Source organism: Sus scrofa, chromosome Y (assembly GCF_054392235.1).
Source record: "Sus scrofa isolate SSC_HxYL_T2T_F1_AM1 chromosome Y, Sscrofa_HxYL_maternal_Yorkshire_Landrace_v2.0, whole genome shotgun sequence".
Classification (NCBI taxonomy): Eukaryota; Metazoa; Chordata; class Mammalia; order Artiodactyla; family Suidae; genus Sus; species Sus scrofa.
Window position 1 is genome coordinate 6,205,548 of NC_139402.1, and position 27,682 is coordinate 6,233,229.

At 41.0% G+C, this 27,682-nt stretch overlaps 1 long non-coding RNA gene across 6 annotated transcripts in view; it reads right to left on the reverse strand.

The window, feature by feature from the left end:
• Positions 1-27,682, reverse strand: part of LOC102164143 (uncharacterized) — a 358,716-nt gene that overhangs the window by 290,297 nt on the left and 40,737 nt on the right. For 5 of the 6 annotated variants that reach the window (XR_014836011.1, XR_014836014.1, XR_014836015.1 and 2 more), the window contains one exon: positions 26,348-26,496. This is a non-coding gene — a long non-coding RNA (uncharacterized LOC102164143). Of the gene's footprint in view, positions 1-931; positions 1,117-13,186; positions 13,300-26,347; positions 26,497-27,682 lie in introns of all 6 variants that reach the window. The other variant, XR_014836010.1, reaches the window with a different exon arrangement.

Here is a 27,682-nt window from a genome sequence, read left to right on the forward strand (position 1 = left end):
CATGATTGAGACATCTCGCTTGCATAAATACAAGATTTTCATAATCACATACATAAGAGGTACAAATGTCACTATCAAAAATTCAGTGTGTATCTGTTACTCCCAAACGCCTAATTTCTCTCTCCCACCCTTTCTCTTTAGTAACCACCAGGTGGTTTTCTACGTCTGTGACAGTTTCTCTTTTGCAAAAAAAAATCATAGAAAAGAGATAACTAAGAAGGAACTACTATATCGCACAGGGAACTATACTCCATATCTTATAATACCCTAGACAGGAAAAGATTCTGATAAAGAACCTATGTAATTATATTCTGAATCCCTTTGCTGTACACTTGAACCTAATACAACATTGTAAATGAACTATATACATCACTAAAAAATTCACACATGACTGAAATGGACTTTGAGCCCAGGAAGGCACATTTTGGTTGATTTTTTTAAAAGATCATTTATTTTTTGCCTGCAGAGGATTTTCAAACACCTAGTTGTCACCACACTTCCCCATTTCACACATTAAAAGGCACACAGCGACCTTCAAAGAAGCTATTTGTGGCTACACCAGACGTGCCATGGAGAGTGCCACAGTAACATGCAAGATGTGAAACTATTGAGCAATTTATCTCCCATGGACCATCACGCTGAGACATCACGCTTCCTCATCACAGTTCTATATTAGTATCTTTAGGTAAGCACATCTGCCCAGGAGGAAGGGGGAAGGGAGTAACCTATAAGAAAGTCAGAGCCTCTGTCTAATAGGTCTGATGCAATTATTAATTCCCTCTCCTTCAGAGCATCCATTAGCTTCATGCTAGGGTGGGAAAGGTAAGGCAAGGAAAACCAGTGGGATCTCTCTACCTGAGAGATCCTAAATCAAGGGGCTTATCGAGGAAGGTCAGGGGCAGGTTCACGGACAAGGCAGGTGGAAACAAACCTTGACTCTAAATGCTTCGGCACCACGGAGCTACTTCCATCCTGGACAAGATGCACGCAAGACCTGTTACCTGAATGGTGACATTGAACGTAAATTCAGCTGAGGTCACTCAGCCCTTCTGAGGGAACCATAGCTTGTCAGGCAGTATGTTTCGCACTCTCTTATGCATGTGAAACCTTGGGTATCTGCAAAGCAAACAGATGCTGACTCAGAGCTCCTGGCCCGTGGGGGCATAAGACCTGCATCAATGCATATTCATGGTCGTGTTCTCCCCAAGACACAGAAAACCCCCAATTATCTTTTGGGGAAAAAAAGAGAATAAAAACCATGCACATGGATTGACTGAGTCATCCTAGAGGAGCTGGCTCTGGTTCCCACATTACGTTCTTCTGTTTGATACTTTCTTTCAGGTTTTTCGTGTGTGTGTTTGCAGGTGTGTGCCCATGGTGACATGGGAAGTCGTGTGTGGGTTTGGGGTTGCCTTTATAGTTAGCCTAAATCTGAGCAGCTATTTTCCACTCAACCTGCCCTATTGCCAGGATAGAGAATGGGGTTTATTATGTGCCTGGCTGAACTTGACCCTTCTTCAACAAGGGATTATTTTCCAGATGGGTGTTCTTCGTTCAGATGGTTCTATAAACCGAAACTGGGTCCTTAACCAATCATTAAAAAGTCATTTTGGGAGATCAGGGAAGTATGGACATGAGCAAGGGTTTGACAACGTTAAGGAGTTCCTAGAGATTTTGTTAGGTGTTGGATTAGTTTCCTAGCAACGGCTGTGTAAACTCGCACTCTGGGTATCTTAAAAGGACCGTTCTGGAGGCCAGAAGACTGAAATTAAGGTGTCGATGGGGCTGGTTCCTACCAAGGATGCTGAAAGAACATGAGTCCAGAAGCCTCTCTTGTAGCTTCTGGTGGCTGCTGGAAATTCTTGGCGTTTCTTGGATTGTGGCTTCATCATCCCACCTCTGCCTCTGTCTTCACACTTTCTGCTCTGTGGGTCTTTCTATTCTTATTCCATCTTTTTCAAGGACACTTGACATGGGGTTTAGGACCAATGTATCTATCCAGCAACATCTCATCTCAAGAGTCTTAACTAAATCACCTCTGCCAAGAGCCTTTTCCCAAATAAGGTCACATTCATGGGGACTAGGCAGGACACTTTTGGGGGGCATACTATGGAAACAAGTCCAGGTGTGAGAGGGGCACCATGTTTATTGATCACTTCCTCGCTGGCAGCGCTGAGTGGAAAAGGGATCAGACTTTTAACAAAGACAGAAGCAGAAGAATAAATAAAAGAGATTGGCATGGAGCTCCCACTGTAGTTTAGTGGGTTAAGAACCTGACATAGTGTCCATCAGGATGTGGGCTCCATCCCTGGCCTTGCTCAGTGAGTTAAGGATACAGTGTTGCTGTGAGCTGTGGTATAGGATCCAGTGTTGCTGTGGCTGTGGTATAGGCTGACAGCTGCAGCTCTAATTCAACTCCTAGCCCAGGAACTTCCATATGCCACAGGTGCAGCCACAAAAAAAAAAAAAAATAGGGTGGCAAATATTTATTATGGGACATTCAGGTCAAGTCTGCAGAGAGTCACTCTTTTTTTCTTTTTTCTTTTTATGGCCATATGGAAGTTTCCAGGCTAGGGATCAAATTGCAGCTCCATACCAAACAAACAACCCCATCAAAAAATGGTCAGAAAATCTGAACAGACAATTCTCCAAAGAAAACATACAGATGGCCAAAAAAACACAAGAAAAAATGTTCAACATCACTCATTATTAGAGAAATGCAAATCAAAACCACAATGAGGTACCACCTTACACCAGCCAGAATGGCCATCATCCAAAAGTCTACAAATAATAAGTGCTGGAGAGGGTATGGAGAAAAAGGGAACCCTATTACACTGTTGGTGGGAATTGTAAATTGGTGCAACCACTGTGTAAAACAGTATGGAAATGCCTCATAAAACTAAAAATAGAACTACCATTTGATCCAGCAATCCCACTCCTGGGCATCTATCCAGAGAAAACCATGACTCGCAAAGACACATGTACTCCGATGTTCATTGCAGCACTATTTACAATAGCCAAGACATGGAAACAACCTAAATGTCCATCGAGAGAGGAGTGGATCCAGAATATGTGGTACATATACACCATGGAATATTACTCAGCCACTAAAAGGAATGAAATAATGGCATTTTTAGCAACATGGATGGACCTAGAAACTATCATGCTAAGTGAAGTCAGCCATACAATGAGATACCAACGTCAGATGCTTTCACTGATCTGTGGAATCTGAAAAAAGGACAGACGGAACTTCTTTGCAGAACAGATGCTGACTCACAGACATTGAAAAACGTGTGGTTTCCAGAGGAGACAGTTTGGGGGTGGGGGGATGTGCTTGGGTCGTGGGATGGAAATCCTGTGAAATTGGATTGTGATGATCGTTATACAACTACAGATGTGATAAAAAATATAGAGAATGGAAAAAAAAAATTCGGAGCTGCAGCTACCAGCCTACGCCGCAGCCACAGCAATGCCAGATCTAAGCTGCATCTGTGACCTACGCTGAAGTTTGTGTCAGCACTGGATCCTTAACCCACTGAGTGAGGCCAGGATCAAACCCACATTCTCACGGATGTTAGTCAGGTTCTTAACCCACTGAGCCACAACAGTAACTCTGAGATTCACTCTTGTTTTGCCATATGTTTGAGAGTTTCCACATTAAAAAATTAATATAAAAGTATCAAAGAGTGAGTCAGGTTTCCTGGGGCTCTCTCATGTATATGTGTTATTAAACTGATTGTCTTTGAACTTTTCATGTTCAAAAAAAAAAAAAAAAGAATGTTAAAGAATGGCATTAAGTTTTTCCATGATTGGCATGTGAAGATAAAACAAGGTATGTGCAGTGACTTGGTTTTATGCCTGTGTGAAAGTATAGTATTACATATTACACACACACACACACACACACACACACACACACACACACACACACACACACCTCCAGGGGTTTGGGGAGGCATAATGAGGGGAGATTACTTCAGGGGAACAAGCTTTCCCTTTGGGATGATGAAAATGTTTTGTAACTATTTAGTGGTAATAGTTGCAGGAGATTATGAATGTATTAAATGCCACTGAGCTATACGCTCTAAAATAGTTAATAGTCCACTTTTACAGTATCTGAATTTCACTGCACTAAAAAAGAAAAACCTCTATTTCAGCAGTTAAAACATAGTAGCATATTTCATTTTCCCTACTAGCCCACCCCAACCTGCTTACATTGATTCCATTTCAATTGCTTTTAGGGGTAGAATGCAAGAGCTCCTTAAGATGTTCAGATTTGCTCACACACACCCAATGAGCTGCATTAAAAGAAGAGTGTAATCGATATTTCATTTAAACTACAGCTGATACACCACTTTCCAATCTCCCCTAGAGACCTGCCACTGACATTCCGAAGCGCTCAGTGCACCTGCAAATTTTATGAGGCCAGCGACGTATTGGAAGTGATTAGAGAAAATGTCCTTAAAAATCAAGTGTTCTCTCTACTTCAGGGCGTAAGGATTTCATAACAATAAGCGTGTTCCTTCACACCTCAAGGACTCGGGGTTTTTTTTCTGGGTTTTTATTTCTTTTGTGTGTGTGTATGTGTGTGTGTGTGTGTGTGTGTGTGTGTGTCTTTAGGACCACACCTGGGCTAGGGGTTGAATCTGAGCTGCAGCTGCCAGCCTATGCCACAGCCATAGCAACACCGGATCCGAGCTGCATCTGAGACCTATGCCACAGCTCACTGCAATGCCAGATCCTTAACCCACAGAGCAAGGCCAGGGATTGAACCTGTATCCTCATGGATACTTGTGGAGATCATTACCACTGAGCCACAGCGGGAACTCCCTATCAGAGTAGTGTTGATTTGCCATGTAGCATTAGTTTTCAGGTAGACAGCAAATGATTCAGTTATGCATATATTTGCAGCCACATGGATGGACCTAGAGATGATCATACTAAGTGAAAAGCCACAGACAAATGTCCTGTGACATCCCTTAGATGAGGAATCTTTGCAAAGATTAGTTGCACTGATGATTTTTGCTCCTTTTAGTTTCTGTCAAGGATAGGGTGGTGGCTGACTTTTGTAGACTCTGAACAGACTGGTGTCACCCCCAACGATATGGAGGTTGACTGGACACAGATGGGGCAGTAGGTTGCCCCAGATCAAGGATGCTCATGTATTTGAGGGCATGGAGGATGCATGATGCTGGGAATCCATCCAGGCACAAGTGCAGATCTCCTGGTCTGCCTCCCCGTCCTGCCTGCCAAGAGAGACTGAGGGGGTCTGGATGCCGTCAGTGTGGTCCATGACTCTACCATCTTGCTTGGATCTGGATGTTAGGGAGCCCAGCCAGGAGACCCATGTTGAAGGCACAAGACTTGGGAGTGTTTATCCTCTCATCTTTCTCCCTACGATGCATCTGGGGATGGCAGGATCTCTTAAGCAAAAGAATTTCTCACCATGATGCTCCTTTCTCCATAGGACCATCTCCTTTGAGTTTGGGTACCTTCCTTCCCCTTTTCCTGATGAGATTATCAACACGAAGATCTCCGGCACTGGGATTTCTTGCTGCTTCTACGTGGTTCCCCTGTAACCCAGCCACTCTTTGGCATGGAGTCCCAGGATGTGGTAGGCAGTATAAGGAACTGCTCACACGTCCCATTCTAGCCCCAGAACCTGTTCATATGTCATTCTATTGTAAAATGAACATGCGTGATGGGGCTAAAATTCTGGATCTTAAAATAGGGAGACTTTAATCACAAAAGCCCTACTAAAAAGAAGGCAGGAGACTTAGAGTCAGAGAGGGGATGTGAACGTGCAAAAAAGTGGTGATGGGATTCCCAGCTTTAAAAATGGATGAAGGGGCCATGTACCAGGAATGCAGGCATCTCTAGAAGCTGAAAGAAGAAAAAAAATGGGTTCCCCCTAGAACTTCCCAGCAGGAATATAACTTTGCCTAAAACTTGATTTTAGCCCACAAAATTCCATTTCTGATTTCTGACTTCCAAAATGACCTCTTCTGATTGGAAGAGACTAAATGTGTATGATTTCAAACCACCCACGTTGCAGTCATTTGTGAGAGCAGCCACAGGAAACCAGTACACAGTGTAAATACCTCTTTTAAATGATGTTAATTTGAGTGTCATCTGATCTGAATTGGGACCCTGGACTGGTCTGTAAATAAATGATAAAACTAGATGAGTTGGAAAGACAGGCATTTATCTTCTTCCACTACTCAAAGGTTGCCATATGCAATGTCAGTAAATCATATGAATCACCTCATTTCATGTTTGCTCTTTGCCTCCCAATTCATCATCCTGTGAGAGGATGGGGACCTTTGTTACAGAATCAGGGCATGGCCATTATCACACATTGACCTGTTATGAAGGAGATGCTGAGATGGAGACTGAGCAGGGTATTTGGGGGTGAAGGCAGAAGCAGCAGAACTCAGAAGAAGGAAAAGGGAACTCAGGAGATGGTTTAACAAAGTGTCAGCCAATCCAGGTCAGCTTTGGGTTCTCTGAGACAATGTCTTCAAAGTTGGTCCTCCTAGGATTGCCTTATCCCTGGTGAGTGGCCCCACCATCTGCAGGTGTTCAGTGCCACTGGAATTATCATTGAGTTTTCTCCTCTATCTTCCTACATTCAGATGGTCACCAAGTCTCATTGGGCCTTGATTTTCTTCCCCTATATTGTGAATCTCTTGGTTCTTTTCATCCCTGATGCTACCATGCAGGTTCAACTTAATCCTCCCTGCACCTCTGGATATTCTTCTTAAATGGATCCCCTTGTCCAGTTTTTATCCTATTCAATCTTCCCTATAGCAACCATTCAAACTCAAAAGGCAACTCTGATCATGATACTCACAGGATAGCAAGTATTCCAGTGTCCTGCTGCTCCCAAAATCTTTACCCAGATGCTTTTTCAAGATTTGTACGTTCTCTTCCTCTTCATCTTGTTGTCTCGTTGTTTCTGCCCAGTCTCTGTGGTCCCACCTGACCAACTGCAATCTTACCAACCTATCTGCTTAAAATAGGACCTGTTTTATTTTGCCTCACACCCAGGCTATTTTTGTGCACATGAAAAACTTGGGAATCCTGATAAAATGCAGATTGTGACTCAAGAGGTCTGGCATAGAGTCAGGACATCTGATTTCTAAGGATCTCCTGAGCGATGCTGGTGTGTAGTGTAGTGGGTTGAACTGTGTCCTCCAAAAAGATATGTTGAAGTTTTAACGTTACTGAATGTGGTCTTATTGTGAAGGGGGGCCTTTGCACATGGAATCAGGTTAAGAGGAGGTTATATTGAGTTAAGGTGGGTCCCATATTCAAGGACTAGTGTCCTAAGAAGGGGAAATTTGGGCATGAAAACGTAGAAGGAAGAAGCAAGGGAAAGACAGAGGCAGAGACTGGCAGGATGTGTCTATAAGCCAAGGAATGTCAGAAGTCACTAGATGCTAGATGAGGCAAATAAGGATTCTTCCTTTGAAACTTTGGGGGGTGGGCTCAGCCCTGCCAACACCTTGCTTTTAGACTTCTGGTCTCCAGAATGGTAGAAGAATACATTTCAACTGTTTTAAGACACCCCAGTTTGTGGTGGTTTGTTACAGCAGCCTAGAGAACTGATGCACTGCTGGTCCCCTGGACTTTGGGTATCAAGACTCTATACCTTTCCACCAAGAAGCCAGACTAAGATTTTCCTCAAAACTCTCCACCGCTATCCCCACAACACACCTGAGTGTTGGTTCCACAAAAGACACACACACTCTAGGAAATGTTTCTAGAGATGCTCACATGGATAGCTTTCTGGACGGCTTAGCCATGGACAGATTACTTCTGAGCATTTCCTCTATGCTCTAAGCCTAGCTGTTCCTCTCTTTTGGTGCAGTGTCCTTAGCACAGCACTGGACATCCAATAGGCTTCCTGAGCCTTTCTGAATAAACAGGTGGGTCTAGAAGCTCAAAAAGAGGCACGTTGATTCCTACAACTAAGCACTGAAATGGTTATACAATCAGGGGGGAAAAAGTATACTAAGAAACTTAAGAAATCACTGGAGGTCAGAGAGTTTTGAAAAGCCCTTCAATTACAGGAATTATAGGCTTCTAAATCTCATTCTAATCCTCTCCTTCCTGCAATAGTGTTAACATCATACTTCCAGGTTGATCCACATGGCTTTGCTATTTCTAAGCTTCATCAAGCAGGTAGGAATGTATTTATCAATACACTAGGTTACAGAACCTTCGTCACCCACAATCAGGAAGATAGCCATTTTCCATGCCCGGAAGGCTGAATGATTTTTGTGAAAGCCATCACCCTTTGAATATTGCTTTTAATAATCCTGTCCATCAATCATATATATTTTTTCTTAATTCCTCCATACACCATTTTAAATGCAAATAAAAATCACCTCCCCAATATCTACAAAAACTAAATTCCATTGCAAATGAAAATTTACAGCCCTGGCTGGTATTCCTTCATAGGGCCATAGTCCTGACTGTTCAATCTCTCCCACAGTTAAGGGAGAAGTCTAATTTGCTGTTTTAGTTCAGCTGTTCAGTATTAAATGCTCTTATTCACTGTGTGAAGCAAGAACAAGCAGGTGCCCCCACTGGCTGCTTATGTATATTGAGCTCAGAATTGGGGATGGTAGACAAAACTACACTTCAAAAAGATAAGGCCCCCTGATGTTCACAGCATCACTATTAACAATAGCCAAGACATGGAGACAACTTAAATATCCATCGACAGACAAACAGATGAAGATGATGTGGCACATATATACAATGGAATGTTACTCTGCCATAAAAAAGAATAAAATTATGCCATTTGCAGCAACATGGATAGAACTCAAGATTATAATATTAAGTGAAGTAAGACAGAAAGAGAAGGACGAATACCATATCACTTATATGTAGAATCTAAAATATGGCACAAATGAACCTATCTACAAAATAGAAACAACTCATGAACATAGAGAACAGTCTTGTGGTTGCCAAGGAGGAGGGTGGATGGGGCAGGGATGGACTGAGAGTTTACCATTAGCAGAGACAAACTATTACACATAGGCTGGATAAACAACAATAAATAACAGTGCTACTATATAGCACTGGGAACTATATTCAATATCCTAGGATAAACCATCATGGAAAAGAATCTGAAAAAGAATGTATGTAGGTGTGTGTGTGTGTCTACTTTGCTGTAGAGAAGAAACTTATACAAAATTGTCACCCCACTATACTTCCATAAAATACATTTTTATTAAAAAGAACGGGTGGAGTTCCCAGGTGGCCCCGCAGGTTAAGGATCTGGCATTGTTGCTGCATCAGCTTGGGTCACTGCTGTGGTGTGGGTTCAGTCCCTGGCCCAGGGACTTCCACATGCTGCAGGCTCAGCCAAAAATAAATACGCGAGAAAATAAACATTTAAAAAGAACTGGGAATAGACCTGCAGTGGGCAAAATAACAGCACTTCACGATGCTCATGTTCTAAGCCACAGAACCTGTGCATGGGTTACGTTACTGGGCAGAAGAGACCCTGCAGGTGCGATTACAAACTTTGAATTGGGGAGATGATGCCAGGTTATCCAGGTGGGTGCAATGTCATCACAAGAAAATCTGTAAGGGGGAAATAGCAGGGTCCAAGGCATAGGAGCCGTGATGATGGAAGCAGTGACAGAGTGATGTGCTCTGAACATGCAAGTAAGCCAGGAGCCAAGGATGCAGGCACCATTAGAGGTTTGAGGCTGGACAAGGCAAGAATATGGATTGGATCCTAAAGCTTCCAGGAGGAAGGCAGCTCTGTCCACACAGAGATTTTAGCCCTGTGAGACCTCATTTTGGACTTCTGACCTCCAAAATGACAACAACATGTGTTGTTTCAAGCCGCCATGCTCAAGGCAATTTCTTAAAGCAGCCATGGGATGTTCATACAGACCAAACCCAGATTGCCTTTGGGGTTTTCATCTCTGGGGCAGGAGTAAAAGGATGACTCAGACAGCATGTCTCCCTGCTGAGGTGTTGCCAGAACATGGAAGAATATGATAACATTTAATGGTAGCTTTACTATTTTTAATTTTCATTTTATTACAGTTGATTTACAGAGTCGTGCCAATTTCTGCTGTATGGCATAGAGACCCAGTCATATATATATACATTCTTTTTCTCATGTTCTATTCCAACAGGCTGGATAGAGTTCCCTGTGCTGTACAGCAGGACCTCACTGCTTATCCATTCTAAATGTCATAGTTTGTGTCTACCAACCCTAAACTCCCCATCCATCTCACTCCCTCCCCCTCGGCAACCCCAAGTCTGTTCTCTATGTCTGTGAGTCTGTTTCTGTTCTGTAGATAAGTTCATGTGTGTCCTATTTTAGATTCCACCTAGAAGTGATATCATAGGGTATTTGTCTTACTTCCCTGGTCCATAGACAATGCTTCTTTTTTCTTTTTAAAGTATAGTTGATTTACAATGTTGTGCCAACTTCTGCTGTATCACAAGGTGACCCAGTCATACATTTATATACATTCCTTTTCTTATATTATCTTCCATCATGTTCTATCCCAAGAGACTGGATAGAATTCCCTGTGCTGGACCACAGGACCTCATGGCTTCTCCATTCTCAGTGTCCTAGTTTGCATCTCCTGACCCAGCCTTGCAGTTGCATCTCTCTATATGGACTCAAGACTCCACAGTCAGTGCTTAGGACAGTGTGAAACTGAAGTACTGGGCGAGGGAAAAAAACAAACACAAAACGCAGAGCATAAGAGAAAGGAAGGAGTGTCCCAGGGTACTCTGGGTTCAAAGCCTCGTACAAGCAGATAATCCCTCTACTCTGTAGCCCACCACACACTGACAAGCATCCTGTGATGATGGGGAGACCCCAGTTGATTTGTGTCTGTCTCCTTGGCAAGGCATTTGCAGCAGGCACCATGAAGATTGATATCCCTTCATTTTAGCTGAAGCAGCAGCATCACAGCTTGACAACCAGTCCTTCCACGGAATCCTCTGCCTCTCGCCTCCATGCAACCCAAGGGGATTCATTCTCTGGGCCACCTGCTTGGTTGTAATTACAGCCTTGATGAAGATAAAGCATGTTTGGGTCTTTGCTATTGAACATGTTATCCAGCCACAGAGGTATCATTTCTCCCACAAGGTCTGTGTGCCTTGGGGAGTGATGGATCTTGACTCCACTGGCTGCAGGCGCTCAGAAGATATTAAACATCTATAAACTTCCTTAAAGCTAATAGATGGTGGCTAATGGCAGGGGGATTGTTTCTGAGAATAATGGACAAGGAAGAGAAAGCACAGAGGTTGATTTTCTGCACATCAAAATAATAGACAGTAGGGGAAAGCATTACTCGGAAATTACCTAGCTCCACGAAACCACATTTTTTAAAAAAACTGACCGATGATAAATTCTTATATTTACAGGGTCATCTCATATCTCCCTTCAGAAATGTCTTTTGCTGGAAAGGAAGCACTGAACTCAAGTTAAGTAGCTTAACAGTAAATCATGACCAAATGATTTGACCAAATGTTCAGTAAGCAAATCTTTTTCTTTTCCTTAAAAAGATGAGCTACATAAAAATAATGTGTCTAAAAATATGAAGCCTGTATAATAAAGCATGCATATAAAATGTACCCTTTTTTAGTGATTTTTTTTTAAGGAGGGGATTGGGAAGAGAAAATCTGATTTTTGTTATGGACTGTGTGTGAGGTCCATTCTGGGACCCTGGGCATGTCAACTACTCCTAAAAATGGTTCCGATACTAAAATATCTAGTCACTTGCGATGCAGCACGATAGAAGATAATGTGAGAAAAAGAATGTATGTGTGTGTGTGTGTGTGTGTGTGTGTGACTGGGTTACTTTGCTGTACAGCAGAAAATTGACAGAACACTGTAAACCAACTATAATGGAAAAAATAAAAATCATTTTAAAAATGTGCTGTTCTCACTACACAATAGTGGCTTTGAGAGTAAAATGGAAAAGTTCTTTTTTTTTTTGGCTCTTCAGGGCTACACCCACTGCATGTGGAAGGTCCCAGGTTAGGACAGGGCTTGAACCCACATCCTTATGGACACTAGTTAGATTCGTTTCCACTGCGCCACAATGGGAATTCCAAAAAAACAAACGGAAAAGTTCTGCTAATGCAAAACTCAGTGTGACCTTGACACTGAGAAGTATACATGTGTGAAAACTTGATATATGGATACATATATTTACATAATGTCATTTTGTATATAATACGCATGTATTTATTTACATATGTATCATGCGTGCCTGCATATTTGGACCAGACACTAGCTTATTAATAATTAAAATCACATTCATATTATACAGAACAATATATAATTTATGATGCATGGACATGGGTCCATTTATATCCATTAGAGACTCTTTTAGGGTCATTTGATCTTTTTCTCCATGCCAGCTGTCGTCATTGTGTTGTCCCATTTCATAGATGAAGACATTGAGGCCCAGAGAGTTAGGTGACCTTTCCAATGAGATGCAATTGAAAGAGCCAGAACTGGGAACTACCTCTTTCACATAAAGGACTCTTAGTCCAGGCCTGCAGACCACTGGGCAGGACTGGGATCTACATTTGTACTTTTTATTTATGTATTTATTTACTTTGGTAGGGCTGCACCTGTAGCCTATGGAGGGTCCCCGACAAGGGGCTGAATCGCAGCTGCAGCTGCCAGCCTACACCACAGCCACAGCAACACGGGATCCTTGACCCACGGAACGAGGCCAGGGATCAAACCCGCATCCTCATGGATATTAGTCGGGTTCATTACCACTGACCCACAACGGAAACTCCCAGGATCTACATATTGAAAATGCATTTTAGGAGTAATTCATAAATACCCCCAAATCGAGAATCACTGCTTTCCCAATGAAACTGGTTTCAAAGCCACTTTCTGTGTTATATTCTGACGCCTTTCGATATTCAGTGACACTTTCGCAATGAGGTTTGCAGCTCTTCTGGCTCATGGCACACTGTATGTTTCAGAGAGAGATTTATAAAATGTGATTATTAATCCTCTTCCCACCACCACAGGGGAGATAAATGACAAGCACTGCATCACTGATTTGCCTTAATGTATTTTTAAAGGAAACATAACAACAAAAAAGAACCCTTTAAATTCTCTTATCAGTTTGTATACAGTGAAGAAGTTCTTTATCAGGTGCAAAATTACCTGCTGTTGTAGAGACAGAGCCAAATTTGCAGCAGCATAGATAGACCCAGAGATGATCACACTCAGTAGAGCCGGACAGAGAAAGATAAACAGCGTATGAAATCACGGAGACGCTAAGAAAAACATACACAAATGAATGTATTTACAAAACAGAAACAGACACACATGAATTTATCCATGAAACAGAAAGAGACTCATGGACAGAGAAATCAAACTTATGGTTACCAAAGGGGAAAGGGACAGAGAATAAATTAAGGGTTTGGGATTAACCGATACACACTCCTATATATAAAATACAGCAATGGAGTTCCCGTCTTGGTGCAGCAGAAACGCATCTGACTAGGAACCATGAGGTTGTGTGTTTGATCCCTGGCCCCGCTTAGAAGGTTAAGGATACAATGTTGCCGTGAGCTGTGGTGTAGGTTGCCGACGCAGCTCGGATCTGGCGTTGCTGTGGCTCTGGCGTAGGCTGGCAGCTACAGCTCCGATTCGTCCCCTAGCCTGGAAACCTCTATATGCTGCGGGTGTAGCCCTAAAAAGACAAGAAAAAAAAACAAAAGAATAAGAAGGACCTAATGTATAGCACAGGGAATGCTATCCAATATCTTGTAATAACCTATAATGGATAAGAATCTGAAAAGAATATATATATTAATTATATAATATCTATAGTAGCAGAATCACCGTGCTGTACATCTGAAACTAAAACACAAAGGCAACATTGTAAACTATCTACACTTCAATTTAGCTACTTTATTTTTTTTATTTTAAATGATTTTTATTTTTTCTATTATAGTTGGTTTACAGTGTTCTGTCAATTTTCTACTACACAGCAAGGTGACCCAGTCACATACATACATTCTTTTTCTCACGTTATCCTCCATCATCCTCCATCACAAGTGACTAGACATAGTTCCCAGTGCTACACAGCAGGATTTCATTGCTTATCCATTCCAAAGGCAATCGTTTGCATCTGTGAACCCCAGACTCCCAGTCCATCCCCTCCCTCCCCCTCCCCCTCAGCAACCACAAGTTTGTTCTCAAAGTCCATGCGTAAAAATGATACAAATGAACTTATTTACAAAAGAGAAACAGACCCACAGACATAGAGAACAAACCTGTGGTTACCAAAGCAGAAGTGGGTGAGGATAAATCAGGAGTTTGGGATTCACAGAGACACACTACTGTATATAAAACAAACTGTATATACGGTATATAATATATATATAATATACTGTATATAAAATAAAATCCCACAAGGACCTGCAACATAGCACCAGGAACTCTATGCAGGATCTTGTAACAACTTCTAAGGGAAAAGAACATGAGAAAGTAATTATGTCAAATTATTTTGTGGGATACCTGAAACTAACACATTATCAAGCAACTATAATTCAATAAAATAAAAAGTTTGGAAAAAAAGTAACTGTGTTAGTTTCCTAGGGCTGTTTTAAGCAAGCACCACACACTGAGTGGCCAAAAAAAGGAGGAAAAACAAAACAAAATAACAAAAAAAATGAAATATTACCTCACTGTTCTGGAGACCAGAAGTCTGAGATCAACGTGTGAGCAGGAAAGTGCTCCCTGCAGAAGCTCCAGGGGAGGGGCTTTCCCTGCCTTTTCCAGCTTGGAGGATTCCTGGTAATTCTTGGCATTGCAGCTACATCACTCCAAACTCCACTTTGCCTGGCTCTCTTCCCTCTGCATGCCCCCATCCCATTTCCCTTGGATAATTGACTTATTGATAATGATTGACTTAGAAGGGCTTCAATCATTGGATCAGAGCCCACGGAGATCCCAAATGACCTCATCTGAACTGGATGACATCCCGCCAAGATCCTATTTCCCAATGAGGTCATCTTCACAGGTCCTGGAAGGGGGTGGAGGGGGGGCGTGGCATGCATGAACTTGGGGAGACACAAGTCAACCCAATAGGTGGATCTTCAAGGTGAAAAATATTTACAGGACTTTGGCATAATGCTAGACAGGAACACAGCCGCATTTTCCTGTTTATGGACTCTTTTACTTTGCATGCCTCTGATCCTTCCATCGAAAGCTCTGCTAGACAAGTTTGGAAACTTGATGGTGGTGTGTATTTTGTAGGGCTAACCATCTTAGAAAACAGATGTCCTCAATCCCAGAGATCCTAGCAGTCCCTGTGGGCAACAGCACTGTACTGTATGGTGAAAATTTTGTTAAGAGAGCTGATGATCTCAAGTAAAGTGTCCTCATTACAACAAAGCTGGAAGATGGGCAGGATGAAAATGTTGGAGGTGCCTCTTACCTTGATCGTGGTGACAATTTCAGGGGTCCAAGAATATGTTCAAACCCACTAAATTGTATACATGAAATACATGCAATCTTTTGTGTACCAATTACCATGCAGAGCTATTTTAATTTTAAAAACCTTTTTTTTTTTTAATTTATGGCCACACCCACAGCATATGGAAGGTCCCAGGCCAGGGATGGAATCCATGCTGCTGCTGTGTCCTATACCATAGTGGCTGCAATGCCAGGTCCTTTGACCCACTGCACTAGCTGGGGATCAGACCCCCATCCCTGGAGCGACCCAAGCCACTACTGTTGGATTCTTAACCCAGTGCACCACAGTGGCAACTCCCAATGAAGCTACTTTTTAAAAGCAAGAAGACCCAGCAATCTCACTCTTGCACATATATCTGGACAAAACTTTAATGGAAAAAGATATATGCACCCCTATGTTCACTGCAGTGCTATTCACAACAGCCAAGGCATGGAAGCAACTTAAATGTCCATGGATAGATGAATGGATACATAAGATGTGGTATATATATATACAATGGAATACTACTCAGCCATAAAAAAGAACAAAATAATGCCATTTGCAGCAACATGGATGGAACTAGAGACTCTTTTACTAAGTGAAGTAAGTCAGAAAGAGAAAGACAAATACCATATGATATCACTTAAATCTGGAATCTAATATATAGCACGAATGAAGCTTTCCACAGAAAACAAACTCATGGACCTGGAGAATAGACTTGTGGTTGCCAAGAGGGAGGGAGAGGGATTGGGATGGACTGGGAATTTGAGGTTAATAGATGCAAACTATTGCATTTGGAGAGGATAAGCAATGAGATCCTGCTCTATAGCACTGGGAACTATATCTAGTCCCTTGTGATGGAACATGATGGAGAATAATATGAGAAAAAGAATATAAATATGGGTATATATACACTCTTTACTGTACAATAGAAGCTGACAGAACAGTGTAAATCAGCTATAATGGAAAAATAAAAATTATTATTATTATTTGGCTTCTAGGGCCACACCCACTGCACATGGAGGTTCCCAGGCCAGGGCTCCAATTGGAGCTGCAGCTGCTGGCCTACCCCACAGCCACACCAACACAGGCTCCAAGCCGCGTCTTTGACCTACACCACAGCTCATGGCAACAGCAGATCCTTAACCCACGGAGCGAGGTCAGTGTTCGAACCCGCGTCCTCATGGATGCTAGCCGGGTTCGTTAACCACTGAGCCACGATGGGAACCGCCACAAATAAAAATCGTTTTTAAAAAAGCCGGAAGCAAATGCACACCCGCATAGGGCAGAGGGAAAGCTATGATGGAAGAAGTCAGGAACAGTGGATCCATGTATGGATCCTGGAATCCTAGGAGGAGGAAGGCGTGTGCAATTGGGTTCGTTTTCTGATACTAGGTACAGGTTCCTGGGTGTTTCACGGACCCTTCCATAAATCTGTTATTCTTCCCACAGTCCTCCCCATAAACCTCTTTTTTATGGTATTTATAGAAGGAAGGCACAGAAATCTATTACACCTTCCTTCCTATAACCTTTTGCTTAAGTGATTTTTTTTTTTCTTCTTTTCCACGGTGCAACAGCAACCCTTCTCCGAGTACAGACCGTGAAAGCATTTCATGGCCAAGTCACTTCCCTGAATGTTTATTACATAACCAGTTCCATGGAACTTTCATCATTCTGCTAATCCACAGACATCGCTGAAGGAGGATTTAAGAACACAGATGCTGTCTCCTGTTTCTTGACAATTTTGTTTTGCACGCTTTTGATCCTTCCATCTAAATGTATGTGGTGTCATTTATTTTTTATCACAGTAACTAATTTGCAGTCCAAGAAGCCAGATGCACACTGCCCTGTCTACCTCACAAATCGATTCTCTTACGTGTGAAATGAAAACATCACGAGCAGCAAACATCCCACAATGGTGTGGCATACCTTCTGAAGACACTATACTCCCACCTCAAAGTCAAGCGCCTTCTGCTCTGGCAACAATATGATTACAAATGGTTCACATCTGAATATGGTGAACAATATCATTCTCTTTTTTCTAGGAGAAAATAAATTCTACACAAAGTAAGCCTAACTGTCATGGGTTAAAAGGCTATTTAAATTTTGAACTAAGATTTTGTTTGAAAATATATATGTATTCTTTTTCAGATTCTCTTCCATTATAGGTCATAACAAGATACTGAGTATAGTTCCCTGTGCTTATTGTCTAGTTTATGTATTAGTAGTTTGTATCTGCTAATCCCAAAACTCCTAATTGATCCCTCTCTGTGTTTCCTCTTTCATATCTATGAGTTTGTCTTCAAAGTCTGTAAGTCTGATTCTGTTTTGTAAATACGTTCATTTCTATCATATTTTAGATTCCATATATAAGTGATATCATATGGTATTTGTCTTTCTCTGCCTGACTTACTTCACTTAGTATGATCATCTCTAGGTCCATCCATGTTATTGAAAATGGCGTTACTTCATTCTTTTTTATGGCTGAGTAGTATTCCTTTGTATATATGTACCACATTGTCTTTATCCGTTCATCTGTCAATGGACATTTAGGTTGCTTCCATGTCTTGACTACTGTGACTAGGGCTGCAGTGAACATTGGGGGTGCCTGTGTCTTTTTGAATTAGAGTCAAATGCACGGTCTTATGTTAAATAAATAACTACGTAGTGATTTAGGAGCAAAGGAAAATGGAATATCATCAACTGAGTTCCCATCTCATCTCTCCAGTTGACTAAACATGTAACTTTGGACAACTTCCTTTTTCTGTGCCTCAATTTCCTCAGATACTAAAAGGGCAGGATAATTGGACTGTTCTTAGTATGTGACAAATAAGAGGTGTAACGTATATCGAATGCTTTGAATCATGTCTTATTTAAAAGGTACACACATATCTTATTTACTGTGTTTACAGAGGACACCCTCATGGTGATAGCTGCCATCCTGTGTCAGTTTTCTCAGGGACAAAATAAAGATTTCCTGGAAAGAGAGTAAATTTCTGGCACCGAGTCTCAGAGGATAGCTTTGAGGTCTTTAAAGGCAAGTAAAAGAGATAACATGGAGCCCAACTGAATCACACCTTTTATCCCTTTATCAGTGCTTTGACTTTGAAGATGCAATGTGAGTCCCTGTTATGCTCAAATAATGGAAATCTTTCTTATCATTAAGGTTTTATTACGGATACAGTTCTCCCAAAGGGAAAAATATCATTATAGAAGAAAGTGGCATCATTCAGTTATAAAATAAAAATCTAAATACATGATTTTACAGTAAGCTCACAGCAGTTGTTAAACATTAAAATGAAAATTTAAAAATCATTGTTTCCAAACAATGATTATTTCCAAAGTATAGTTTCTTGGTGTGTGTGTGTGTGTGTGTTTCTTTTTACTGTTCTTTTGAGGGAATGATTAAATTGAATTATGTTCAATATTTTGTAATGTTTCAGTAAGCAAATAGGATTTCCCCCCAAGGGCACTTCTGGGACAAAATTGTTTGTTTGTAATTTGTCCTCAAAATGTTTTTACAAAGGAAAGATGTGTTCTGTTTAATTTCCTCCTTAAATGATTCTTGAGTATCTTAAGAAAAATCTCATTATACTGAATTTTTGTTCCGGTATTCAGATTTGTACACAGAAGTATGCACACACACAAATAGCATCCATTCCGCTAATTTTTAAACTATATTTGACTTTGGTTTTAAATATCTTTTCACTGTTGGTCATGAAGTCTTCAATGCTCCCTTTCTTTTATCTCCACACAGAGGAATCATGTCACACTTAGTCATTTAGCAAAAGAGAAAAAGAGAAGGCATCCAATGTGAAATTGCATGGTTAGCATTAGTTCTCTCTGTGGTGGTAGGATAATGCTGATTTTTTTGCTCATTTTATCCATTTTAAAAGTGTTCCCTCCTTTAACTTACCACATAAAATAAAAGGTCTATTTTGTCTTCATCTGGTAGACATAGCATTTTTGTCGTATGGTGATCATGTCACCAATGTATTTTTTTTCGTGAATTCTTTACAATATTAACTTGTACTTCCACTAAAAAATTGAGGTCAGGTTTTGACCTAATGGTAAGATATCCTGTATCAATCCATACACCTTTAATCTGCATGTATTCCCACAACCTGTACATTTTTTTTTTTTTTTACCTAAACGCTTCTTTGTCACCAGTTCTACCACCTTTTGCAAAATACCCTCTCTCCTCATTTTCCTAGAGTGTACCTGGAAATATCTAACAGACAGTACAAACCGTCTTACCAGGAAATGATCAGTTTTAATTAAACAAAAAAGGTTTCTATCACTCATACCCCTTACTTCGGTTATAGCTCTTCGGCTAGGCACCATGAAGATTTTGTTTCTTCCAGCTTGATACTGGGAAGCGAGCCGGAGAGAAAAAGAGAGAGGTGTCAGGAATAGTTACAGATGTGACAGAAAGTCTGTGCCAACACATCTGGGAGGAATTCAGAAGGCAACAGCACCGTCAGCTACTTTGTGGGAGAAACAAAACACAATGAGAAAATCTATACACGTTTGGCTCATAGCAAACCCCAGATTCATTTCACGACTTTGGAAAAGTCATATTTTTCTACAAGGGGACGGATAATCAGCGGGTTTTTTTGTTTGGTTGGTTTTTTGTTTTTTTTTTTTGGTCTGTTTGTTAGTTTTTTGGCTGTGCCCAAGGCACCTGCACATTGCTCAGCCAGGGACAGAACCAGTACCACAGAAATGACCGGAGCCACTGCAATGACAATGCCAGAGCCTTAACCCACTGAGCCCCAAGGGAGCTCTGATAATCAGTGCTTTTGGTTCTAGGAGCTGGATGATCAACTCTGACTTCATAGGACAGAAGCAGATGTTGACCATATGAAAAAGAAAGGGGGTATCTGGGTTCCAGGAAAACTTTCCAAAAACAGGTCACAGGGACTTACTGCTATGTGTGTCCTCAAATCTCGGCCGTGGACACCACCTAAGAAGAGGGAAGCCAGGCTTCTTACCTTTTATGAAACCCCAAGTCTTACCTTGAGAGAGAGAGAGAGAGAGAGAGGGAGAGGGAGAGAGAGAGAGAGAGAGAGAGAGAGAGAAAGGGAAACCAAAAACAAACAGCAAAATTTCTCTAACCCTTCAGAGCAGAACTCAGGATGGTTCTTTACCCAGAGAGTCTCCCATCCATCTCAGCCTCGGCTTCCCTACATCTAGGGAGAGGGTGTAGATTTCAGGAGACTTCCTGCATAAGGGTGTGCAGAAAGCGATCAGAGGTGCAGGGTATCTTGAGAGAGAATTTCACTCTAAACAGAATGTTCTAAGTGCAGACAGAGAAAACACCATGCATCTTCTGAACCTAGGAGTTGCTTTTAAAAAGGTACTAAATTCATCTCAGAAAAATAGGGAGACAGGAAGAGAAAGAGGATGAACCGGCCCAAGAATATCCGTGGAACAGCGAAGACTTGAGATTCTTGTCTGTGGCTGCCCCCAAGGTTGGAGCAGATGTGAGGCCATGAAGCTCAAGCACTGCCCTCCCTCAGGCTGTTGACAGCTTTCATCTTATTCAACATGATTAAGAAAAAAGCAAACAGATGCAAATACCAAATAAAAGAATGGGAACTACATCCAGGGCTTGCAATCCAAGAACGTCCATCTAAAATAGCCCCCTCTATCAGAAGAGCAAAAGAAAAAAAAATTGCATGAGAATCAGGATGTCATATGTCTAAATAAATCCAAAATGTGGAGAATAAAATATCTCATTACTTTATTCAATAACTCTTTGGCAGCATCCACCCCATGCTGCTTTGCAATAGGTTTGCGAAGGGCAGAGAAGACAGTATGGCAAATGGGATCTTCCACTACTCCTGGGAGGGTGGGGGCTACCCATCTGGTAAGGAAGGCAAACAGTGAAGGAAGTGATGATCAGCCAGCATCCTAAGGGAGTGGCCGAATGAGGGAGAGGAAGAGAGATTTCACTGGGGTGGGGGGATGAAATGCCTTTGCTGAGACTTAGAGCAGAATATCGCACAAAGAAAGTGGCTGACCAGAGAGTTGGTCAGCTCAAGGGTTTCCATCATGGAGAATATGACGTGGATCCAATTACAGACTTGGTTGGCGAAAGGAAGACTCTAAGAAAAGAAGAAGGATCATTTTAGCAGGTTTGGAGGGTCATACGAGATGGTGCAACATGATGGTGAAGGCCAGGGTTGAAGCTTCAGGATCTTTAAGAGCTGGTCCTGATGAGCATCAGTGACCTCCCGGATAAGGGCCCATGACCTTCTGAATGAGGGTCCATGACCTCCTGGCTTTGGCTCCAGGACTTCCTGGATGAGGCTCCATGACCTCGTAGATAAGCATCCATGATGTCTTGGCTAATGATCCTGATCACCAGAAGTGAAGAAAATAAATGGCAAAGACTAAAATAAATCCATGTACAGTATAATAAATAAAGTCATTGCAATGCATGGGTAAATATCCACTGGATACATTTTATTTTTTTTTTACTGTGTCCAGGAACTGTTTAAGTTGCAATTCTTGCTCCATATGAACAGCATGTTTTAAACTTTGTTATTTCTAATTATCCAGGCAGCAGCTCCCTTCCTGTGGAATGCAGCCCTAAAGTGCATTATTCTAACATAGCCTGCAACTAAGCAAGTGGGATGACAGAAATCATAGAAACGGGTCAGGTTTTAAAAATTAAATTTTACTCTCTGGTTTAAGGGAAGCTAAACCAGCAGAAAATGAAATCCAAGCCAAAAAAAAATTGGAAAATAAAGTTGTAGCCTCAGGGGAAATATCAGAAAATGACTAATGTGATGGGGGGCGGGAAACACCCACAGCTCAGATTGAGAGTGTGAAAAAGAAAAAGGAATGGAAATCACTCATCAAAAATGTATGACCTGGCCTTCAATAATAAATGATCTGTAAATACTAAAGTAAGGTGACCTGCGCAAATTATGATTTTAAAACAAGAAGTCATGAAGGGTCAGAAGAAATAGGTAGGCATAAAAGAGGTGATTATATTTGTCAAGGTGGGTGACATTTTGGCGACGTAGGTGGGACCAGGAAGGTTTCTTTTCTCATCAGTGGAAGGGGCAGGTGGCTCCAATGGGCTTCTCTCAGCTGGTTTTATTACTTGTGACTGAAGGTGGCCGTTCCTCTAAGACTATTGGTCTCTCCTTAGACATGCCTTGTCATCCCACGTGAGAACTGTTCAGGTATCTTGGAACCTGGATATCTATAAGATAAGTTGGGTTGAGAGGAAGAAACCCAACCAAGTCCTGGTGTATCTTTGGCTAAAGACAGCTAGAGCTTCTTGTGTCTTAATGCTTTCCCTTGTGAATTTGTTCAATGTTTTATATTGTTCAGATAACGAGGTGGGAAACTTTTGGGACAACACTTTCAGTAGTTCAGGCTAATCTTTCAAACAGCCCAGGGCGGGTTAGAAAGGCTTGTTGACTACTTTGTGTGACGGTTTTGGGGTGCAGTTTTGCATAGACCACTTCTGTTTCCACTAGCTACTCATAGAGTACTATTCTATTCTTTTCTTTTCTTTTCTTTTCTTTTCTTTTCTTTTCTTTTCTTTTCTTTCTTTTTATGGTCATACCTGTGGCATATGGAAGTTCCCAGGCTAGGGGTTGAATGGGAGCTACAGCTGAGGCCTATGCCACACCCACAGCGATGCCAGATCTGAGCCCCATCTGTGACCTACACCACAGCTCACAGCAACTCCAGATCCTTAACCCACTTAGCAAGGCCAGGGATCGGACTGACATTCTCATGGACACTAGGTTGGGTTCTTAACCCCTGAGACACAATGGTAGCTCTGCTATTCTTTCTTAGAACCCAAACAGATATATTTCATACCGTCCGTATGAATCTATTTTGCTTCTTCTAACCTTCTGTTTGATAGTTTGACGATTTTTATTTCTGTTCTCCATTTTCTGTGGATCCCTTCATGGTAACGCTCCCAAGTTCTTCTTTCTTTTAATCACGCTATTCCAATTTCCCTGATTCTTTCTTATACATTTCTACATTTTAATTCTGATTATCAAATATGTATTTTTAAAAAAAGATCTGGAGTTCTTCTTTCCAAGATATGCGTTTGGCTAACTTTCAGATTTATCATCTGTGTTTAATTCTGCCTTCTTCTGCATCTATTTTTTCCTTCTGGACGAGTCTCAAATATTTTTAGCAATTAATCATTGTAATTAGAGTAGTGATTATCACCTTGTATTATAGAATAAGGGTATTTGATGATACGAATAAAAACCTTTCAACAACTTCACTCCATTCAGAGTTTGTACTCAAGCATAAAGCATCATGGAAAGCTGTGAAGTTGTGTGTGTAACTTTTTAATTTTAGTGTTTGGTGTCCTGACTAATCCTATCATCATAGACCTGAATCTCTCTACCTTTTTTTTTTTTTTTTTTTTTTTTTTCTGTTTAGGGCTATACTTGTGTCATATGGAAGTTCCCAGGCTAAGGGCGGAATCAGAGCTACAGCTGCCAGCCACAGCCCCTGCCACAGCCACAACATGCCAGATCTGAGCCATGTCTGCAAACTACATTGCAGCTCACAGCAATACTGGATCCTTAACCCAATGAATAAAGCCAGGGATCAAACCCGCATCCTCATGGTCAGATTCATGACTCGATGAGTCATAACAGGAACTCCCACATTTTCTAATAAAATCTTCATGTGCCTCTATACTTCTGATAAAATGCCCACATCTCTAAGAAGTTTTACTCACAGCCTCCAAGGTTTAATTCATCGCTTGCTTTTTCCTTTAATCTATCTACTAGAAGATGTCTATTTTCATAATTGGCTTTAACTCATCATATATATAGGCCATCACTCCTGCATATCAACCCATCAGGTGCAGAAACCACACAAGGGTTTCCTCTCCTTGTCCTCCAACACAGAACTTTGCACACAGGAATTGCTCAAATATTAGACGAATTGAATTGTAACTAATATAAGTTCACTTTGAAAATACGTACAATCTTAATCTTAGAGGATGTCACCATTTGGAGTCAGCAGAGGCAACAAAGCAAAATGAACAATATTTTTGAGAGAAATCCAAATAGTTCCACATCTAAGTACATAATTAAAACATTAATTATATATACTTTGAAATATTCATGTTGCGGAGACAAAACTGGAACTTTCTCAAAAACTACTGGGAGAAAAGGTGGGACATCAAGACTACAAATAGAAAATAATTATTTCATGAAATGAGTTCATTTCAAGAAACAACAAAAAAAAACCTCTATTGGACTTTTCAACACTTTACTCTCTCCTTACTTTGTCTGATGGGATTGCCAGAAATATGAGTTTAAAACAAAGGTAGTTTTACTTAGAAATAAGCATTGCCTTGTCCAAAGAGAACATGTGCATGAAAGAAATAAGAGCAAAAATAAACAAATGGGACCTAATTAACGTTACACGTTTTTGTATAGCAAAAGAAACCATTGACAAACTGAAAGAAAAATCTATGGTTTGGAAGAAAATATTTACAAACAATGCAACCACCAAGAGATTCACTGCCAAAATATGCAAACAGCTCATATAACTCAATAACAAAAAAAAACAAACAACCCAATAATAACAACAATAATAACAATAAATGGGCAGAAGACATAAATAGCCATTTCTTCAAAGAAGATGTACAGATGGCCAACAGGCGCATGAAAAGATGTTCATCAGCACTAATCATCAGAGAAATGCAAATCAAAACTCAATGAAATATCACATCAGCCCAATAAGAATGGCCAGCATCAAAAAGTCTACAAATAACAAATGCTAGAGAGGGCATGGAGAAAAGGGAACCCAACAACACTGTTGGTGGGAATTTAAACAGGTGTAGCTGTAGCCCTTATGGAAAACAGTATGGAGGTTCCTGAAAAAACTAAAAAGAGAGTTGCTATATGATCCAACAATCCCACTCCTGGGCATCTATCTAGACAAAACTATAATCCAAAAAGATACATGCCCCCCCAAATGTTCATAGCAGCACAATTTAAAATAGCCAAGACATGGAAACAACCTAAATGTCCATTGAGAGATAAATGGATAAAGAAGATAAGGCAGAGATACACAGTGGAATATTACTCAGCCATAAAAAAGAGCTCAATAATGGCATTTGCAGCAATATGGGCAGATGTAGAGATTATCATGCTGAGGGAAGTAAGTCAGATAGATACACATTATATGCTATCACTTACATGTGGAGTTAAAGAAATAACACCAATGAACTTCTTTAAGAAAACAGAAATAGACTCACAGGTGGAGAAAGCAAACTCTTGGGTACCAAAGGGAAAAGGGATGTGGGAGAGGGAATCATTAGGAGTTTGGGATTAACAGATACGCACTACCACGTATAAAACAAATGTACAATAAGGACTTAATCTACAGCCCGCGTTCAATATGTTGTAATAACCTGAATCACTTTACGTACAGCTAAAACAACACAATTTTCTTAATCCGTTGCCTGTTCCTTTTTTTTCCTTTCTTTTTGATTGAAGTATAATCTAAATCAGCTACACTGCCATCAAAAAGAAAAACGGCACAGGGAATGGATATTATTCAAATTCAATGAATTGCCCCTTTTAAAATATAAGTGCACGAAGTGATTAGTTGGCAATAATGAAAAGGCACACACTCTTCTCAGCACCATGACCACATCCCCTTGAATCTGCACATCCACTAGGAGAGAGATTATTTCCCTCTGTTTACTGCTGCACCACTGAGACAAAAAGCGACCCAGGCGTCGTTCCAATCACATAACGAGTAAAGGGCAGAGCTTCTGCAAAAGTCCAGGTCTTTCCCACATATTGCCTGCCGCCTCGGTCATGCCAAGTGTGAATAAGACTTACCTCATGCACTGAGTCTCCCTGGAGTGAGGGTGCAGCGAGAAGCAAAAAGACATAAAATGATGGGTTTCTCTTCATCTGCTACTCATGTTTTCTTCTTTCCTTCCTTCTTTCAACTTCTGTAATAACTGTTGATCCACCAGTCCCAGTTCCTGTTTAGTAGCAAAGGATTAAAAATCAAATATCTTTGTGATGGTCTTTTTCTTTTTTTTATAAAAGCAGAAAATACCTCTTTCAAAATAGGTACTTAAGATACGTCTTCAAGAAATAGCAGGGTTGTTATTGTTGTTGTTTTTGCAGGAAAAGAAACCAAAGAATACTTCCAATGTGAATTTCCTAATCATCATTTTTTCTGGATAAACAAATATGTATGTGTGCTTTTATATTTAAATATGCTTTTTAAAAAGCAGATAGATACAGCAGGCTTAAGTCCCAGACTATTAGGATGGCATACACACACACACAAATTCTTCTTGTTGTTGACATGAACTAAAAAATGAACAAAAATATGTAGGCATACAGGCTCTTTTTCTTGCACAGATAAATCAGATTTCCCATCAATACCATCCAATTCTTTGTCTTAGGAGGCAGCATGGTCTCTGGAAAAGAGACTCTACGACTCCTTTTCTGCCTTCTTCACTTCACACCCCATGAGATCGTCTATCTATGTACCAATTGCCTGCTTGTCACTAGATTGTTTTCATACTTCAGGATGTAAATATCTATGACAGAGTTCAAAGGAGGCCTTTCTTGTACAGAAATGTGCTTTCAAGATACTGCTGGCTTCTCCATCTTCAATAAAAGGTCCTATGATTCCTTATGAAAGGTCCATGCATTTCAAGGGCAGCAAACGGCACGTGAACCCATCAGGCAGGACGAGCAATCCCCCCCTCCCCTGGTCCCCAGCAAAGATAGGCTCTTTGTGTTTATTTATGACATTTTAGGACAAAGACCATCTAAACCTGTGTTTGTGGAATTTGAAGGTGTTAGGTATGCAGTTAGAGGATGAACAGAAAAACGCACTCATCAGACGGAGAACACTATCCGTATACGCTTTTTTAAATAAAAATAATCGAAAAGGGATAAATACAGAACAGCTAGGGGAGATTCATTCATATGACTCGGACTTCATTTTTAACCTTCGTCCCAGGGTCCAGATAGAATCAAAGCCTTGTGCGTTTTTGGAAGAATATAAATTGTTTCCTCGCTGGCTGTTCCCAGGGACTTTCTCACTGTTGGTGATCAGAGATAAGGGCTGGGGCGTGCAGCTGAAATGAAGAATGTACACTGTTGATAAACATCAGGCTGCCTTTCTGATACTAATGGCCCCCATCTCAC